Here is a 10,416-nt window from a genome sequence, read left to right as displayed (position 1 = left end):
GTCCCTGTGGCACCTCACTGGAAACACACTGTCTCAATGATCAGCCATTTACCATTTGAGATCTATCAGTTAGCCAGTTTTTAATCATTTAATGTGTGCCGTGTTCTTTCTAGTTTTTTAATCAAAATGTCATGTGGTACTAAGTCAAATGCTTTATAGAAGTAGATTACATCAACACTATTACATTTATCAATGAAACTTGTAATCTCATAAAAAAGATAGCAAGTTAGTTTGATGGGATTTATTTTCCATAAACCCATATTAATTAGCATTAGTTACGTTACCCTCCTTTAATTCTTCATAAATTGAGTCCCATGTGAGACACTCCATTATCTTGCTTGGCATCAGTGTCAGGCTGACAAGCCTATAATTACCCAGGTCATCCCATTTGCCCCATTTAAATATTTGCATAACATTAGCTTTTTTCCAGTTCTCTGGAACTTCCCCAGTGCTCCAAGTCTTATTGAAAATCAGCTTTAATGGTCCAGCGAGCTCCTCAGGCGGCACTTTTAAAACTCTTAGATGAAATTACCCAGATCTGCTGATTTTAAAAAGTCTAGATTTAGTAGCTGCTGTTTAACATCCTCTTGAGATACTAGTGGAATGAGCTTTATCATGACTACATCATCTGTTTTTTCTCAGTTGCCAGGCTTGTCATAACACTGCTAGACACTAAAAACTATGCACTTAACAGAGACGGTGGTTTTTATGGCTCATTACAATAATTTGTAACACTTCCTACTGTCTGCTAACCCTTAATTGCCCACTTCATCTTAAGTGGTCTTCTACAGCATATGTGAACCCTTTATGCTTAACAATCTGTCCCACCTTGAATGGAGCTTGGCCACTCTGGTTACCTTCCCCAGGCCTGAGGAAGAGCTCTGTGAAGCTCAGAAGCTTGTCCCTCCCACCAACAGAAGCTGGTCCAGTAAAATATATTACCTCCCGCACCTTGTCTCTCTTATATCCTGGGACCAACGTGGCTACAGCAACACTGCAGACACATTAACTTTATATTGTTTTAGTTTTTTAATCAAAATATTACGCAGTAGCAAGTCAAATGCCCTACAAAAGTCTAGGTGCATTACATCAGTGCTATTACTGTTATCAACCAAACTTGTAATCTCATAAAAAAAAGTCCCTCTGGCAATGACTGTAATAGTTTAATATGTGATGTGTGAAAAAGTATTTCCTTTTGTGGTCTGTGAAAACTGCGAGAGAAGATGAGCTCATATATAAAACAATACAGAGATCTATGTGCAAAGTATGACAAAGTGGCACTGGGCAGCAATAACAAAGAAATATGTTTGTCTGTAGGGAGCAAACCTGCATCTCCGGAGACATGGTCTAGATAGTCTTATAACACTTTCCCATCTCTAGCTTCTTAAGATGCAGCTAAGTCGATGGAAGAATTCTTCTGTTGACTGGTGCATTTACTACAGAGAGAGAACCCTCCGTCTGTCACAGAAATAAGTGTCTGCACTACAACCCTACCACGGTGTAACTGCAGCTGGGCCTCTGTAGTGATAGTAGTGTAGATCTACCCTTAAGTTCTATCTCCCTCTGTTTTTGTTACAAACTCTTAATCAGACTGGTCCCATCTAAAGGGTTCCTAAAGTTCATGAACCTTTAGTATGAGCCTGTGCCCATATGCCAAGGGATTCCGGACCAATTTACATTAAAACCAAACCAAACCGAATGCCGGATTCAAAATTCCCAGCTTTGCACAATTTTGACAAGAAACCAGGAAAAAAAAGGGCCATTTCAAATGAACTTTTCTTTGAGATTTTAGGTGTGTTTGAAGCTAGAACCCACTAAGAACGTCAGTATCAATGCATGTGTGTTAGTCCTTGTCTACACGACTGACCTTACAGCTGCGCCGCTGTACGGTCTCCCGTGTAACTGCTCTGTGCCGATGGGAGAGCTCTCATAGCAGCATAATTAAACCACCCCCAATGAACGGTGGTAGCTATGTCGATGGGAAAGCTGTCCCCACCAACGCTTTTGTCAGTGAAACTTATGTTGATCAGGTATGTGTTTTGTTTCACGCCCCCCACTGACAAAAGTTTTACCAACAAAAGTGCTAGTGTACACATAGCCTTAGTGTCTTTCCACTGGTGAGAATACTGTCGTTTAGTGCTTTCAGTGAAATAGCATCACTTTAATGGCCCAGTCATCCATGGGATGGAACTCTGCTATCTTCTGTTGATGCCAATGGGAGATGAAAGTACTCATCGTTTCTTGCGTTCGGGCTCTGAAAAAGCCAAAGCAGTGAACTGTACAGTAGTGAACCTTTTATTCAAGAGCCATTATTAGATGCAATATGTGTGTTGTTCAACTGAGACCTGATGGTGAGGGTGCATAAGAGAGGGTGGAATAAGTGGCTGAACAGACAAGAGGTGTCAGTACTTGTGTCATAAATGTTGCAATATTGGTTAACTTGTTTTAAACCAGATTGATCTGCTCTCATGAATCGAAGGTAGTGGCTGGTCATGAAATGTATTCCCTGTACTCATTTCTTTATTAATTAGTTCTGGCCTGCAATTTGCTTGGAAAAAAATTACTGCGAACTTCTGTTTGCTTCCTTCCATTTGAACATGAGCTCAATTGAATTTATAGTTTGCTTTAATTATTTTAGGTAAGATCTTGGTGATCAAGTAATGCATGGACTAGAAAGCCTCTGTAGACTAGCAACGGCACTGTGTAACCTAAGGCCTATGTTAGTGTGATCTGATTCAATTAATTGAAAAGTAACTTTTCTGAAATGCTGACTTGCAGCCTTTCTAATCACTCCATGAGCTACTCTAGGAGACCTACAGTAATGACACCCGTCCAGATTTATTTCTGTTCCATTCCCATCATTCTGAGTATGTGCTGCTTTTCACAGAACATTATCAAGGTCAGTTTAAGGTCAGTTCTTTTGAGGCGAGTAGACCGTTCCAGGTTAAAAGAAAAACGCATCATGACCCTGTCCTGTCTAATTAATTCTCTGTATTACTGGGGGGAGCAAATTAGGATAATGTAAAATGGAATGAACCCACTGAAGTTTGTCTTATGTAAAGAGGTTCTGAGTTCCCGAGATAATGTTCATCTATGAGACCTAGCTTCCTTTTCCGTTTAAGAGGCCTGTAAAAATCCCAAGCATACTAGAAATTGTAGTATGTCCTTCTGAGGATTAGGTCATGAAAAGTATGAAGTGTCATGAGTAAGACAGTGCAAATGAAAATTAATCTAGAACCCACTTTAGCCCAGATAGTGAGAGATTTGGGCAGATGGAGAAAAGTTTAGCTTTAGCCTTTGGGGCAAAGTTAATATTATCAAAATGAATGTGCTTCCCAGAATACTGTATATCCTGATTACTGAATCCTGTATATTCTGAATACTGTTGTCAAGCTGTCTGGAGTGGTGCATGACCATGAGTACCAACCTCAGGACAGACTGGTTGCGAGTCCTATACATAGATTTCACCTATCAAGTGCCTGAACTCCCTAAGTGCTATAATAGCCTAACCATGGAGTCATAGACAGTCCCCTTGGGTACTCCGGTCTATCTTACCACCCAGGTAAGTTTGAATTTGTGATAGATGGTCCCTTACAGCAAAAATCACAACAATATTCAGGTTTTCCCAGGTCAGCTGCACCTCAGACTAAAGACAATGCTTGTAGCCAATTCTGTAATAAACTAACTAAGGATTTATTACTATTATTATTAAGGATTTATATAACCCAGGGAAAAGAAATGAGAGGTATTTACACGGTTAAAGCAGGTTAAACATACACACACAAATGAGTTACAGTCTTTAGGTTCCAAAAGGTACTAGAACAGGGGTGGAAAAACTTTTTGGCCCTAGGGCCACATCTGAGTATGGAAATTATATGGTGGGTCATGAATGTTCACAAAATTGGGGGTAGGGGTGCGGGAGGGGGTGAGGGCTCCAGCTGGGGTGTGGGCTCTGGGGTGGGGCCAGAAATGAGGAGTTCAGGTTGCAGGAGGGGGCTCCAAGCTGGTGTTGCCGGCGCCCAATGCTGAGAGGCAAAACAACAGCAGGGGTTTGTTACCCAGTGTGTTTTACTTAATAATTACAACGGGGTGGAGTAGCAGAAAAGTTTATTTGCAGCTGCAAACAAGATACAGGGAGAACAGAATTTTAAATTTTGTACACTAGGGCAGGTTATTATATATACTTTTATATTTTTTAATGCTACTGCATTATATATTAGCTAATTAAAACTTTGCACAAATATTTTGCTTTTTTTATATGGGTTATAACAATGTTTATTTTTTGCAATTTTTAACAAGCATTTTTAGCAATTTAAACGACCAGCACATTTTGTTTGGCCTTGTAGTTTTTTTTATTATTATTTTTAATTTGGCGTCAGCAACCTTTATATTATAAGGCATTATTTGCGGCTGCAACATAGTTTTAAAAGCAAAAGAGCTTACTTAAACCAGCCAGGCCTGAATTTTATTAAGGGGGGTTAAGAAGAAGCCCTTAGGCCTTTAGCAGGGAGACCTTCTTGACCCTTATGGCCTTTTATTTTTTTGACTTAACTAGTGGCCCTGCCCTGGGGTCTTTAACAATTTTTTTTTTAGAATATTTATTTTTATTGCTTGAGTTTTTTTATTTTTATTTATTTATTAGTGGGCTATGCATAAAATTAAAATTTTTAAAACTATGCAAAATAAGCATTTTTATATAGGACTATATACAACACAGTAAACACAATATGATTAATACAGGGAAAAAAACTATAATAATAGGCTAAATAACTCACTTAGCCATGGGGAAAGGCCCCAACTAGAAAATAAAGAGCCTAGCCAATTTTTTTTAGTTTGCTGATGAATGCCCTTTACCAGCTGCTTTAGGCGTTGTAAATCAGCTTTTACGGATGCCCTGTATTTGTTATATTAAAGCAACACATGCCTGCAAACTTTTGGCATAGGTGACCATGGCGTAGAAGCAAATAGTTTACAGCCAGCCTGTTCTGTAACATACTCTGACGTACTTTTTTTAACTCATGTGAGAGTTGGGCCAGGACAGTTGAGGTTAAATTAATGGCCTTTGCCACCGTGCAGGCAAGGTGCTCTACTGCGTGATAATTATGCACCACAAGCCCAGGGATACTAACTAAGGAAAAGGCCAGAGCTGCTGCCTCACTCTCTGAGAATAAGGTTACCTCTGATCTACAGGTGGAATCAAGGGGAATAGCATCCCTTTTATGACGGTCAGATAACTGCGGAGGGTATGGAAAAATCAATGGGGCCACGCGACCAAGAGAGCAGGGACCCCCAGAACTATTGGCCAGGACATAGGAATACGCATGTCTGCCACATATAAGGAACCACTCTGCTGGCAATTTTTATTTTAATTTCTCCCGTAGGCAAAGGAGATTTTTATACTGTTATTACATTTAAGTTTTTTATTGGTGAGGTTTTTCTTAGTGTGAGTAGCATTTATAAACCTTATACAAGAGGGGGCAAGGGTTGTATTGGCTAGGTAATAAGAAAACATGGAGGCATTTAACTTATACTGGGCAGATCTAAGGGTATATAAATTAGTATAAGTAAATGTTTTATTTATGGTTTTTAACAGGGAATAATGCTGAACTAGGTTGGGGCTGCACATACACCAATAAAACAAGTTTTTATGATTGCACCCACTGAAAATGTATGTGGCAAACAAAATGACGTTGTGTTTACTGCACTTTGGGCCAGTGCCAGCCAGGTATTTACGGGTACAATGCCTGAAACAGCAGTATCAGTTAGGCACATGGCCAAGAGGGGGAATAAAGTATACCCTTTTATTTATTTTTTTTGCCTTTCCGGCGGGCTGCTGTTTAAATAGTAATTTTAGTCTAAGATTTTCAGTGGAGGGGGCTGAATGCACGGTCCACCTTTCAGCCGGGGGGGGTTGACACCGCTTTCAGCTGGGTATAATGAATCTAATTTTTGTGTCCCTCGACCTTTGCTGCCGTGTGGGAGACCAGCAGGACGGTATAGGGTCTTTTTTACTTTTTTTGGAGGGGCTCGTCTTTCCAGGTACTTACGAGCACTGAATCACTAGGCTGCAGGGAGTGGATGGGCGAATCCAAGGGTAGAGGTTGGGAATCCTTAGTATACCTGTGAAGAGACAAAAGAACAGCAGACAGGGAACACATATACTGAGACAGAAACCCATTTCCCAATTTTTGCTTTCCCCCTGACACAACCAGTGTACCATTTATAGGCCATGCCCTTCTAAACATAATTTTAAAGGGACTGAGCCCTAATTTACCCTTTGGGAGAGCACGGATGCGGAGCAGAACTAGGGGCAGGGCATCAGGCCACAGTAGGGAGGCCTCCTGACATACTTTCGAGAGATGTCACTTAAGGGTCTGATTGGTCCGCTCTACTACCCCACTGGCTTGCGGTTTCCAGGGTGTATGGAGTTTTTAGGGAATCTGTAAGGCGTCTGAGATGCTTTGGACGATTTTTGAAGTGAAGTGTGTTTTATTGTTAGATTTTATTTACTGGGAAAGTCCAAAGCGAGCAATAATTTTTTTAATAAACTTAAGAGCCACTGTCTTGGCAGTAAGAAAAGGAGTACTTGTGGCACCTTAGAGACTAACCAATTTATTTGAGCATAAGCTTTCGTGAGCTACAGCTCACTTCATCAGATGCATACTGTGGAAAGTGTAGAAGATCTTTTTATATACACACAAAGCATGAAAAAATACCTCCTCCCACCCCACTCTCCTGCTGGTAATAGCTTATCTAAAGTGATCACTCTCCTTACAATGTGTATGATAATCAAGTTGGGCCATTTCCAGCACAAATCCTGGTTTTCTCACCCCCCCCCCACACACACAAACCCACTCTCCTGCTGGTAATAGCTATCAAGCATTCTTACAACTACAATACCCACCTGCGGAAGTGAAAAAACAGATTGATAGAGCCAGAAGAGTTCCCAGAAGTCATCTACTACAGGACAGGCCTAACAAAGAAAATAATAGAACGCCCCTAGCCATCACCTTCAGCCCCCAACTAAAACCCCTCCAACGCATTATTAAGGGTCTACAACCTATCCTGAAGGATCATAGAATCATAGAATATCAGGGTTGGAAGGGACCTCTGAAGGTCATCTAGTCCAACCCCCTGCTCGAAGCAGGACCAATTCCCAGTTAAATCATCCCAGCCAGGGCTTTGTCAAGCCTGACCTTAAAAACCTCTAACGAAGGAGATTCTACCACCTCCCTAGGTAACGCATTCCAGTGTTTCACCACCCTCTTAGTGAAAAAGTTTTTCCTAATATCCAATCTAAACCTCCCCCACTGCAACTTGAGACCATTACTCCTCGTTCTGTCATCTGCTACCATTGAGAACAGTCTAGAGCCATCCTCTTTGGAACCCCCTTTCAGGTAGTTGAAAGCAGCTATCAAATCCCCCCTCATTCTTCTCTTCTGCAGGCTAAACAATCCCAGCTCCCTCAGCCTCTCCTCATAAGTCATGTGTTCTAGACCCCTAATCATTTTTGTTGCCCTTTGCTGGACTCTCTCCAATTTATCCACATCCTTCTTGTAGTGTGGGGCCCAAAACTGGACACAGTACTCCAGATGAGGCCTCACCAATGTTGAATAGAGGGGAACGATCACGTCCCTCGATCTGCTTGCTATGCCCCTACTTATACAACCCAAAATGCCATTGGCCTTCTTGGCAACAAGGGCACACTGCTGACTCATATCCAGCTTCTCGTCCACTGTCACCCCTAGGTCCTTTTCCGCAGAACTGCTGCCTAGCCATTCGGTCCCTAGTCTGTAGCGGTGCATTGGATTCTTCCATCCTAAGTGCAGGACCCTGCACTTATCCTTATTGAACCTCATCAGATTTCTTTTGGCCCAATCCTCCAATTTGTCTAGGTCCTTCTGTATCCTATCCCTCCCCTCCAGCGTATCTACCACTCCTCCCAGTTTAGTATCATCCGCAAATTTGCTGAGAGTGCAATCCACACCATCCTCCAGATCATTTATGAAGATATTGAACAAAACCGGCCCCAGGACCGACCCTTGGGGCACTCCACTTGATACCGGCTGCCAACTAGACATGGAGCCATTGATCACTACCCGTTGAGCCCGACAATCTAGCCAGCTTTCTACCCACCTTATAGTGCATTCATCCAGCCCATACTTCCTTAACTTGCTGACAAGAATACTGTGGGAGACAGTGTCAAAAGCTTTGCTAAAGTCAAGAAACAATACATCCACTGCTTTCCCTTCATCCACAGAACCAGTAATCTCATCATAAAAGGCGATTAGATTAGTCAGGCATGACCTTCCCTTGGTGAATCCATGCTGGCTGTTCCTGATCACTTTCCTCTCATGCAAGTGCATCAGGATTGATTCTTTGAGGACCTGCTCCATGATTTTTCCGGGACTGAGGTGAGGCTGACTGCCCTGTAGTTCCCAGGATCCTCCTTCTTCCCTTTTTTAAAGATTGGCACTACATTAGCCTTTTTCCAGTCATCCGGGACTTCCCCGGTTCGCCACGAGTTTTCAAAGATAATGGCCAATGGCTCTGCAATCACAGCCGCCAATTCCTTCAGCACTCTCGGATGCAACTCGTCCGGCCCCATGGACTTGTGCACGTCCAGCTTTTCTAAATAGTCCCTAACAACCTCTATCTCCACAGAGGGCTGGCCATCTCTTCCCCATTTTGTGATGCCCAGCGCAGCAGTCTGGGAGCTGACCTTGTTAGTGAAAACAGAGGCAAAAAAAGCATTGAGTACATTAGCTTTTTCCACATCATCTGTCACTAGGTTGCCTCCCTCATTCAGTAAGGGGCCCACACTTTCCTTGGCTTTCTTCTTGTTGCCAACATACCTGAAAAAACCCTTCTTGTTACTCTTTGATGACCCAACACTCTCACAAATCTTGGGAGACAGGCCAGTCCTTGCCTACAGACAGCCCCCCAACCTGAAGCAAATACTCACCAGCAACCACACATCACATAACAGAACCACTAACCCAGGAACCTATCCTTGCAACAAAGCCCGTTGCGAACTGTGTCCACATATCTATTCAGAGGACACCATCACAGGGCCTAATAACATCAGCCACACTATCAGAGGCTCGTTCACCTGCACATCTACCAATGTGATATATGCCATCATGTGCCAGCAATGCCCCTCTGCCATGTACATTGGTCAAACTGGACAGTCTCTGCGTAAAAGAATAAATGGCCACAAATCAGATGTCAAGAATTATAACATTCATAAACCAGTCGGAGAACACTTCAATCTCTCTGGTCACGCGATTACAGACATGAAAGTTGCGATATTACAACAGAAAAACTTCAAAACCAGACTCCAGCGAGAGATGTTGAATTGGAATTCATTTGCAAATTGGATACAATTAACTTAGGCTTGAATAGAGACTGGGAGTGGCTAAGTCATTATGCAAGGTAACCTATTTCCCCTTGTTTTTCCTACCCGCCCCCCCTCCTCAGACGTTCTTGTTAAACCCTGGATTTGTGCTGGAAATGGCCCACCTTGATTATCATACACATTGTAAGGAGAGTGATCACTTTAGATAAGCTATTACCAGCAGGAGAGTGGGATGCGGGGAGGTATTTTTTCATGCTTTGTGTGTATATAAAAAGATCTTCTACACTTTCCACAGTATGCATCCGATGAAGTGAGCTGTAGCTCACGAAAGCTTATGCTCAAATAAATTGGTTAGTCTCTAAGGTGCCACAAGTTCTCCTTTTCTTTTTGCGAATACAGACTAACACGGCTGTTACTCTGAAACCTGTCTTGGCAGTGCAATTGCGACATGGAAAGGCTTTTGGCCATTTGCTGAATTTATTTATTATAACAAGGAGATACTTGAACCTTTGGGTCCAGGGAAACTCAGTAAAGTTTATTTGCCACACCCGTCCGGGGCCTGGAGTGGGTTCCAGGGCCGCTGGTGGTACTGGGTGTCCTGGTCGGGGGTTATTTTTTTGACAAACTAAGCAGTTTGCTTGTACCTGGGCAGCCAGGGGTCGGAGTCTGGAGGTTATGAAGTACTTTCCCATTAGTTAGATAAGTGCCTCCCTGCCAGCATGAGTGGATTGATGTAATTTTTGTAATACTGGCAGAATTAGGCCCTTTGGTAAGAGGACTTTTTTTTCCAGGGAATGAAGTCATTTTTTTTTTTTTTTGGAGACCAAGTTTGTCAGCCAACTGTTTTTTTTTTTTTTTTTAGAATACTGAGGGGTCGGGAGCTCCCCCACTGATGGGATAAGGACATGCATATAGGTGTTTTTAGTTTGAGGGGACTTCAGGGTGGCAGCATGCTTCGCCTTTCTATCTGCCCTGGCATTACCCCTGGTCACATCTTGATCCTCTTTTTGATGGGCCTTACAGTGTACCACTGCTACTTTTACAGGGAGTTGCACTGC

The sequence above is a fragment of the Eretmochelys imbricata genome, chromosome 1 (genome assembly GCF_965152235.1).
Source record: "Eretmochelys imbricata isolate rEreImb1 chromosome 1, rEreImb1.hap1, whole genome shotgun sequence".
Classification (NCBI taxonomy): Eukaryota; Metazoa; Chordata; order Testudines; family Cheloniidae; genus Eretmochelys; species Eretmochelys imbricata.
The sequence above is the reverse complement of the archived record's forward strand: the minus strand, read 5'-3'. Positions refer to the sequence as shown.